At 46.5% G+C, this 10,554-nt stretch overlaps 1 protein-coding gene across 2 annotated transcripts in view; it reads left to right on the top strand.

The window, feature by feature from the left end:
- The first annotated feature begins 1,532 nt into the window (after positions 1-1,532).
- Positions 1,533-10,554, top strand: part of LOC128416979 (CTTNBP2 N-terminal-like protein) — a 31,512-nt gene continuing 22,490 nt past the window's right edge. For both annotated transcript variants that reach the window (XM_053395106.1, XM_053395105.1), the window contains exon 1: positions 1,533-1,636. The gene's annotated coding sequence lies outside the window, so the exon portion shown is untranslated. The remainder of the gene's footprint in view (positions 1,637-10,554) is intronic.

Genomic DNA, 10,554 nt, shown 5'->3' with positions numbered 1-10,554 from the left:
AGGCTCGGATTCCAGACCCTCGGCCATCTTGGTTGCCCTTCTCTGCACACCTTCCAGCTTGTCACCTTTGCAAATTGTGGTGCCCAGAACTGGACATGGCGCTCCAGCTGTGGTCTGAATTCCCTTGATCTGGACACAATGCTTCTGTTGATGCAGCCTAGAATAACATTTGGGGTTTTTTTGCTGCTGCATCATATCATTGGCTCATTTTAAATAAGGGATTATTTCATCCTATTGTATTATTTCATCCTATTCTAATTCCACAATTCTAGCACCAACGAAAGAAGAGTGGCAGATGAAAACGATGGACTTTGCAGAATTGGCAAAGCTGGCAGGAAACCAGCATGATCAAGTATTCCAAAAGGACTGGAGTAAATTTATATGATATTTGAAAGATCATTGTAAGCAATTGACATCACTAGCAGGGTTGTCTGGTGCTGGAGGAGACTCTTGAGAGTCCCATGGACTGCAAGAAGATCAAATGGATCCATTTTGAAGGAAATCAGCCCTGAGTGCTCACTGGAAGGACAGATCCTGAAGCTGAAGCTCCAAGACTTTGGCCACCTCATGAGAAGAGAAGACTCCCTGGAAAAGACCCTGATGTTGGGAAAGATGGAGGGCACAAGAAGAAGGGGACGACAGAGGACGAGAAGGTTGGACAGTGTTCTTGAAGCTACCAGCATGAGTTTGACCAAACTGCAGGAGGCAGTGGAAGACAGGAGTGCCTGGCGTGCTCTGGTCCAGGGGGTCACGAAGAGTCGGACACGACTAAATGACTAAACAACAACATATATGTCCAGCTGTCCTTTGCCAACAACAAATTGTCGCTGTTTTTTCTGTTGAACATATGCTCTGTAGTAATTTATGAACCTAACAACAACAACAGAGTCCTCTGAAGACTTGTAATTAGAATTTTTCTCCCTTTCTATATTTATTTAAATTTTGAGGTACTTTGTAATAGGTTTAATTAGAATTGGAAAACATACAAAATGCAATGGTATAAAGGTTAATTTTGAAAGCCATGAGGTGGGAGGGAAGGAAGAGTCGAGGGGCTCTAAAGAAGCCGTAGAGATAAATTGGATAAAAATGATGTGATTGTATATGAATAAATGGAAAACTAATAAAAATTATTTAATAAAAATAATAAAAATAAAATAATTCCACAGTTCTATGAAATATATTCCTGCAGCCTGGAAAAATGTCATAATACATTTTTGGGGAGAGGCAGAACCTTAACCACCACCACCCCCGCGCAAGCTTCCCACCCTTTAAGTACCATCCCGGAAGTGACGTCTCGACCGCGGTTTCCCTCCCGCCTTCGCCGCGAACAAAAGGGATTTTCAAGCGCGCCCTGGCCCCGCCTTCCCTTCTCTCTTGCCCCGCCTCCGTGGCCTCTGATTGGCCAGGCGGCCCCTCCGCCCCGCTCCGCTCCCTCCCTCCGCCCCGCCCTCCCGCCAGCCGATTGGCCGAGCTCCCTCGCCGGCCGGGGCTGCGGTTGGCGGCGGGGCGCGCCAATCCCGGTTCCGCCTGAGGAGGCTGGAGGGATGGCGAGTGGGGCCGAGCGGGGACACACCGGCTGAGGCGGCGAGGAGGGCGGCCCGGGCCGAGGCGGCGAGCTGAGGGGGCCGCCGGAGAGGTCGGTGGCGAGGAGCGGGGCGTCGCCGGGGCCGTCGCCGCGTGAGGGGGGAGCAGGGGGTCCCGCCATTGTCCGGCCGAGAGGGGTCCGGCTCCTGCTTTGTGAGGAGGAAGGAGCCCGGAGCCCGAGGCGGCCGCTCCGGCCGTGAGGGGATTTCAGGGGAGCCGGCGACGGAGGGCGGCCCGGGGGGGGGGCTTCGGTCCTGGGGCTGGTTGCCCGGCAGGAGCCTGAGGGAAGAAGCAGGGCCCTCAATCTCAGGGTCGCGGGTTCGAGCCCCCCCCTTGGGTTCAAGCCCCCCCCCTTGGGTTCAAGCCCCCCCCTTCATTGCTGGGGTTGGGCTAGCCCCGTGATGGCCAAACTCGGCCCTCCAGCTCTTTTGGGACTACAACTCCCACCATCCCTGACCACTGGTCCTGTGTGCATCTGAAGGCAGCCCTCTTTAGGGAAGCTTTTAACGTTTAACAGACCAATACAGTGGTACCTCGGGTTACATACGCTTCAGGTTACACACTCCGCTAACCCAGAAATATTACCTCGGGTTAAGAACTTTGCTTCAGGGTGAGAACAGAAATCGCACGGTGGCAGCAGGAGGCCCCATTAGCTAAAGTGGTGCTTCAGGTTAAGAACAGTTTCAGGTTGAGAACGGAGCTCCGGAACGAATTAAGTACTTAACCCGAGGTACCACTGTACTTTGTTGGAAGCTGCCCAGAGTGGCTGGGGAAACCCAGCCAGATGGGCAGGGTATAAATAATAATAAAAATAGTACTAGTAATATTAATAATGGGACACGGGTGGCGCTGTGGGTTAAACCACAGAGCCTAGGACTTGCCGATCAGAAGGTCGGTGGTTCGAATCCCTGCGATGGGGTGAGCTCCTGTTGCTCGGTCCCTGCTCCTCCCCACCTAGCAGTTCGAAAGCACGTCAAAGGGCAAGTAGATAAATAGGTACCACTCTGGTGGGAAGATAAACGGCGTTTCTATGTGCTGCTCTGGTTAGCCAGAAGCGGCTTAGTCCTGCTGGCCACATGACCCGGAAGCTGTACGCCGGCTCCCTCGGCCAATAAAGCGAGATGAGCGCCACAACCCCAGAGTCAGCCACGACTGGACCTAACGGTCAGGGGTCCCTTTATCTTTACCTAATAATAATAATATAATTATTGGAGGTAGTTCCAAAACAGCTGGAGGGCCAAGTTTGGCCATCACCGGGCTAGAATGAATCTCGACGCCCCGTCCAGTTCTACGGTTCTAGGATGGACTGTGCAGTGAGGATCACTTTGGTGATTGATCACTTGTAGCCAAGTAAGATTGTCTTCCATGAACACGGTTTTAACAGTGAGTCTGTAAGTGACTGCGGAGGCCAATTCTGGATCCACGCGTCCTTCCACAGTGGGGACATAGGTTTCCAGGCAGGAGCTGATCATGGTGAGGGTTTGCCAAGCGTGCCTTCCTCAACGCCCAAAAAAAACAAAGTGCTGCACCAACAGGTACTAAATAACCCCTCTGCAGCGCCACAAATCCAACTCAATGGTGTAACGTTGGAAAATGTCCATCACTTCTCCTACCTGGGCAGTTATCTTTCCACAAGGGCAGACATTGATGCCGAAATCCAGCATGGACTGAGCTCTGCCAGCACGGCTTTCTCCTGATTGAAGTGCAGAGTGTGTGAGGACCAGGACATTCACAGGGAAACCAAAATGCTTGTTTGCAAAGCTATTGTACTACCAGCCTTACTGTATGCTTGTGAAACATGGACCACTTACAAACGCCATCTCCAGCTCTTCCTGTGGAGCAGGAGTGGCGGCTAAATTTAGCCCCTGGCAGATGTCGGATGGGGGGAGGAGTGGGTGGTTTTTTCTTGTTTCTGTGTTTGTATCTTGTGTTTTTATGCCCCACGATATTCAGATGAAGGGCATTATACCAATTTAATAAATAATAATGGCTGTCCAACACCTGCTTAAAGCGTCCCAGGAAGGAGAGGGCAGCTTTTAGACTTTAGAGGCTCCAGGAGTTGGAGCTCGGTGTGTCCTGGATGGTGCTTTAGGACGGTTTTTGTTTTTGTTTTATTTATTTAAAAACAGAAGCACCCCCCCTCCCACATTTCAAATGCCATGGCTAGCAGGACCAGTGGTCAAGGATGTTGGGAGTTGTACTCCAGTAACATCTGGGGACCCAAGGTTGGGAAAGGCTACTTTAGGGTATTGGAGAGCCAGTGGTGTAGTGGTTGGAGTGTCAGGATACTAGGACCTGGGAGAGACCTGGGTTCAAATCCCAGAACTCTCACTGCATGACTTTGGGCCATTCCCTGCATCTTGGCTTAACCCACTTCACAGGGGCATTGGTGGGAATTAATCAAGGAGTGGGTTCCTTGGCAGTGGGGCAGGGCGGTAAGCTATCAATGTAATGTGTCATCTTTTGGGTGCCAGTCTAAGACCTCTTTCTGCTTCCAGGCATTTGATGCTATCTATTGCATTTTAGAAGTGTAGTGGTTAGAGCAGTGGTTCAGATTATTCTACACCTGAGCAAGTTTTTAAAGCATGTCTGGAATGGGAGAAAGTATATTTAGGTTGTCATAGGTGATAAATTGAGACGTTGGTATCATAGCAATGAAGGGAACAGTGAATGGTGAAAAGTGCTGGTGCTGTGATTGTTGGTTAATTTTGGCCCCAAAGGTGGGGGCTTTGGGTGGGAGCAGTGGGTCAAATCAACTTGGTATTATTTAAAGCAGGGTTTCCCAAACTTGGGTCTCCAACTGTTTTTGGACTACAGTTCCCATCATTGCTGACCACTGGTCCTGCTAGCTAGGGATGATGGGAGTTGTAGTCCAACAACAGCAGGCGATCCAAGTCTGGGAAATACTGATTTAGAGGGTTGATGATATATGAAGTGTGTTGTACATACTTTGTGAAGTGGCTAGGTATGGAATGTTTTAGATCTGCCTGAGAGCAATTTGGTAAGGGAAAAACAAGGGAGTACTTATTTTTTAATGGGTGACAGTGTTAGACAGGACTTCTTTCCATCAAAGCAAATTGAACCTTGGAAAAACAAGTGGCTGAATATAATTTGGGCATTATTTAAACTGACTGTTTTCGGCTACTGAACCTTATGCACTACACGTCAAACATCCTTCATGACTCGGTGAGGGATGCTGTCAGTTGCTTTGTTTTGATGCGCTCTCAGTTAATATTATACTGTTCTTAACTTGTCACCTGCATTGTGTGACATGCAAACACTGTTGCAAAATGCCAAAACCATGTTTAGTGCTCTGTGTTTACATGATAAATATGTGTGACTGACATGCTGATAGCTAGTGAAAGGGAGTTTCTTACGAATGTTAGATAGCAAACATGAAAATAATATTTTAGTGGGTAGCATAAAGGATTTCTTCCTGTTCATTTTTTAAAGACTACCTAAGTAATGACAGTACTATTTCTAGTAATTAAAAATTGTTTCCCAGTCATTTCAAATTAAGTCTTACCAGTAAGTTATCAGTCTGTATCTGAAGAAGTATCTGAAGAAGTGTGCATGCACACGAAAGCTCATACCAAGAACTAACTTAGTTGGTCTTTAAGGTGCTACTGGAAGGAGAAAATTTTTTTCGGTAAGTTATGATCAGTTTTCTCAAGATTTCCTCTTGCTGTAACTAACTTTGCTTTGCAAGCATCTCTGCTTCTTTGGAAGTTAGTAGGAAGTTTTTGTTGTTGCAGCTATACTGAATTTCTGTGTTTGCTGAAGGCGTGCTTAGCGGTTATAGTAGCACTGACAACGTAGGTCAGCAGTTGCTATAATGTTTACTCTGTGGTTTTTGGAGGCATCTGGTCTTGGAAGACTTATAGACAAGGAATGAAGCAAACACACCAAATGTAAAGAAAATTAGCTGTGGGTTCTAGCTTTTCCATGAATTAAGATGTTAATGTAACATCCTGCAATATTTCTAATGTTTACTACTTGAAGTAAATTAATTTGGATTGCCAGGAAACCAGGATCAGGATTCTGATTTTAAAAATTGTAATTCAGGAATAAGCCAATGTGGTACCCTTTAGATGTTTCGAGCTACAACTATCACTAATCCCTGGAGCATGGCCTATACAGTACATCAGTAGGGCAAACTGCTGGCCACCCTTGATGTACCGTATTTTTCGCCCTATTGGACGCACTTTTTCTCCTCCAAAAATGAAGGGGAAATGTGTGTGCGTCCTATGGGGCGAATGCAGGCTTTCGCTGAAGCCTGGAGAGCGAGAGGGGTCGGTGCGCACCGACCTCTCTCGCTCTCCAGGCTTCGCGCACCTCTCCGCAAGCAGCGGAAGCCCAGCGCTGGGCTCCCGCTGCTTGCAGAGAGTTGCCTGCATGCTGAAGCCTGCATGCGCTGAGATCAGCGCGTCCAGGCATCGCAGACCTCTCAGCAAGCAGCGGGAGCCAGCGCTGGGCTCCCACGGCTTGCAGAGAGCTGCCTGTTTGGGGGCTGGGGTCGGGGGAAGCTCGGGCTTCCCCCGCCCCAGCCCCGCGCCTGGGGGGGAAATAATTTTTTCCCCTTTATTCCCCCCCCCCCAAAAAACTAGGTGCGCCTTATGGGACGGTGTGTCCTATAGGGCGAAAAATACGGTAATTCATATACAGTACTACTAACAGTCTTGTATGTAATTCCCTTTGACTATAAAAATACTGATATGGTCTTTGATAGCCGTCATCAAATATTATTTATATACTTTTTTTTGCATAGGACAGTTGTGTCACACACACACAAATGGCTATTGTGCTTTTAATCTTTATCACAGAAAAGTAATTCTAGAAATGTTACATTAACTTTATTTTGGTCACATGCTGCACTGCACAAATGCCACTGACTTCAAAGGAAGGAATGGAGAGGAACCAGATGTCTAATGTGGCCATCCTAAACTTTTAAGGCAGCAAAAAGTGATCTGGATTATACTAGGAATTATCATTCCTGAGATCCCATAATGCAGGAGATAGTGCCCCTCTAGATAAGCATACATATTTCTGTATGTGTTTTCCAGCTTTCTTGTTCTTTTGCTGCTGTCTCCAGCTGGCTTACCTCACACTGACTGAGATGGGAATTTCTAAAAGGAACCTTGTCTGCCTCTTCTAGAAACATGGTTGTGTCAGACTGAATTTTTTTGTTAACAGTCCTGACTGAGAACACCAAGATGTAAAGGAGGATTGAGGTGTGGAGGAGAATGAGAAGGAAACAGTTGTTCATGCTCTGTAGTAAATGGAAGCTACTGATGAGTTGCATTACGTGAGGGGAAGTTCTTCTTGCAAAGGAAGTTGCTTCCATTTCTAGACTGAATCTATTCCGTTGTGTTTTAGGAAGTTGGAAGATGACGGAAATGAGGGTTTCTACCCAATCTGCAAATTTCAGTTTTGGACAGTGAATAAGTAGGTTTTTCTTCCTCCACCATCATTGGGGATGAGAGGGAAACTTTACACACTTAAGTGGACCTCATGGCTGTCTTCTGAAGGATGACAAATAGCCACGTACATCTCTCTGCTCCTGAAGTTCAGGTAGCCTGTTCCTGATCCAGTTGTGGGTTTCATGCTGTTGGGATGTGAACCATTCCACATTTCTATTTTTTATTATAGATGGATAATGGGATGGGGACAGCTGAACAGGTGTTTCTCCACTGCTGGTAAAAACTCCATGTGACTCATCGCAACAGCTCATTTGCAAGTTCATAGAATGTCATCAATGAGGGGGGCTGAAAGTTGTTGAGAGCCTAGTTTGTATCTCAGAATAAATTTTTTAACAGTTCCTGGATTAGGTACCCGTATTTTTCGCTCTATAAGATGCACCAGACCACAAGACGCACCTAGTTTTTGGAGGAGGAAAACAAGAAAAAAAATATTCTGAATCTCAGAAGCCAGAACAGCAAGAGGGATCGCTGCGCAGTGAAAGCAGCGATCCTTCTTGCTGTTCTGGCTTCTGGGATAGCTGCGCAGCCTGCATTTGCTCCATAAGACGCACACACATTTCCCCTTACTTTTTAAGGAGGGAAAAAGTGAGTCTTATAGAGCAAAAAATACGGTAGATAGATACCCAGTTGGAATAAACTGGATATGACATGAAATAAAAAATAAATCAAAAAATATTCATTGTTCTTTTGTCATTGGCATCCATCTGTCTTGACAGGCAATGGCAATAATAAGTAAATGACCGTAATACCTCAAGGACCAGCTCTCCCCATATGAACTGCCTCAGTCCCCGCAACCACCATCTGAGGCCCTTTTTCACATGCCTCCTCCACATGAGGTCTGGAGGGTGGCAGCACGAGAACAGGTCTTTTCTGCAGTGGCTCCCTGTTTGTGGAATGGTCTCTCCAGCAAGGCTCATCTGGCGCCTTCATTATGTATCTTTAGGCGCAACTTCCAAGTTGCACAGCCTGGCCTAGTATCTGAAGAAGTGTCCATGCACATGAAGGCTTATACCAAGAGCAAACGTACGGTAGTTTGTCTCAAAGGTGCTACTGGACATTTATATATATCTCGACTGCATCAGACCAGCACGGCTACCTACCTGAATCTAGAGCCTGGCCTATATGAGTGATATCCATGAACAGTATTAGAATGTTGCAGCCCTTGTCTTAATGGATAAAGTGCTGGTTTAGATTTGTCGCTTGGCACCATTACTAGGTCATTCTCAGAATGCTGCTAGAAATTCACACTAGAGTAAAGAGTGCCAGGGTACTGGTGACAAAATAAAGAAAAGAGCAGGCATACTTGATTGTGCAAAGAATATTGATCAAGTGCTTTATTGAAGTTCAGCCTTTTAATGAAAGTTATGGAAATTACTCTGGAATGACAGCAAAGAGTTCTTTGTGCAAACCTAGAAATACAAAAACTGCATCCTCCATTAACAGCCTGGAAATATAGAGGATCTTGAGATTTAATCACAGGCATGAGGAAGCTTTGGCTCTCCAGATATTGTTAACTAAAACTCCCATCCTCCCTGGCCATTGGCCAGATTTGCTGGGGATGCAGGTTGTATTTCTGGAGGGCCAAATGTTCCCTACTCCTGTTTTACTGTTTTACTACTGGGAAGTGTAGTTTGCTAATGGCTGTTTAAATGACAGTTCCCAGGATTCTTTGGGGCAAAAATGTATGATGTGTATGCAACCTACACATGCACTTTAAATCTGATTTAAATGAGTGATGTGTATACAGCCTTAGTCTGAGCAAGCTTTTCTTGCATGTGCAAATATTTTTATGGTTGCTGCTAAATAAGATTCCTCTTTCTAAAAAAGCATAAAGCTTTTGTTTTCAGTGGCTTTTGGCCAGAAATAAGAATATCCCTTTACACAGAAAAATAATATTCTAAGAGAGACTACCGGTAATTTATTGGTTTTTGTTTGGCATTGGAATACATACCATATTTTTCGCTCTATAGGACGCACTTTTCCCCTCCAAAAATGAAGGGGAAATGTGTGTGCGTCCTATGGAGCGAATGCAGGCTTCAGGAGAGCCCGACCGCCAGCCCCACAAGCTGGGGGGACAGCGGGGAGGCGCAGTGCGCCATCCCGCTGTCTCCCGACGTCCTTTGGAGGCTGCAGCGGGGAGAAGCCTGCCTCTCCCCCCACCAGCCCCACAGGGTCGGGGGACAGCGGGGAGGCGCAGCGCGCCATCCCGCTGTCTCCCAACGTCCTTTGGAGGCTGCAGCGGGGAGAAGCCTGCCTCTCCCCCCGCCAGCCCTGCAAGCTGGGGGGACAGCGGGGAGGCGCAACGTGCCCAGGCTTAGCTTCAGCCGTGGGAGCCCGCCACTGGGCTCCCACGGCTTGCGGAGAGCTGCATGTTCTGGGGGCTGGTGTCGGGGGAAGCTCAGGCTTCCCCCGTCCCAGCCCCGCACCTGGGGGGGGAATAAATTTATTTTCCTTTATTTCCCCCCCCCAAAAAAAGTAGGTGTGTCCTATGGGCCGGTGCGTCCTATAGTGCGAAAAATACGGTACTTGGCTTTTAGATCAGCCCTGGCTGATTTGTCTGCATATCGATAAGTAGGAGGCAGAGATAATGAGCTAGTAATTGTGGGGAAATGTTTTTGTCTCAGCTGAGTAAGAGGTTATATGCAAAGTTTTGAGGTGCAAAACTTTTGAAGGCGATGGAATTGTGGCTTGAGATAAACAATGCATACCTATCTACTCAGAATAAGTCCCATTGAGTTCAATGGATTGGGATTTACTCCCAGATAAGTGGGTATAGCATTGCTGCTTAAGCTAACAAATTTGGAATTGAGTTAGGTACCTAACATGCCTACATCCTATTCATGGCACCAGTCAGAGAAAGCATATCCTAGAGAATCTTTCAGGTGCCACAATACTTTGTTGTTTCTACTTCTGAGTTAGACAAGCATAGAATTGCACTCTTAAGCTGCTATCCCAAGTATATTTACTTATTAAACTCAGTTGAATTTTCTTCTAATTCTCCTAACATATGGTAAATATAGTCTGGGTTACATTTTTTAGGTTGCAGTTCACAGTACAGTGGTACCTCTGGTTACGTACTTAATTCGTTCCGGAAGTCCGTTCTTAACCTGAAACTGTTCTTAACCTGAAGCACCACTTTAGCTAATGGGGCCTCCCGCTGCCGCCATGCGATTTCTGTTCTCATCCTGAAGCAAAGTTCTTAACCCGAAGTACTATTTCTGGGTTAGCGGAGTCTGTAACCTGAAGCATATGTAACCTGAAGCGTATGTAACCTGAGGTACCACTGTATATTTAAAAATGGCTAAGTTTAAAGATGGTGCATATTTGCCCTAAAGTATGTGGATTGTGGAGGTTTAAGCTTGAATATAGCTTGATGAGAATAACTTTTTTAAATTTAAAAGTAAATAGATAAATTTACAAAGCACTACAAACATAAGCTTCTGTAGATGCTGGTATGTTTGCATGCATACCACAAGAAAGTAATACATTC

Source organism: Podarcis raffonei, chromosome 7 (assembly GCF_027172205.1).
Source record: "Podarcis raffonei isolate rPodRaf1 chromosome 7, rPodRaf1.pri, whole genome shotgun sequence".
Lineage (NCBI taxonomy): Eukaryota > Metazoa > Chordata > Lepidosauria > Squamata > Lacertidae > Podarcis > Podarcis raffonei.
The sequence above is the reverse complement of the archived record's forward strand: the minus strand, read 5'-3'. Positions and strand labels throughout refer to the sequence as shown.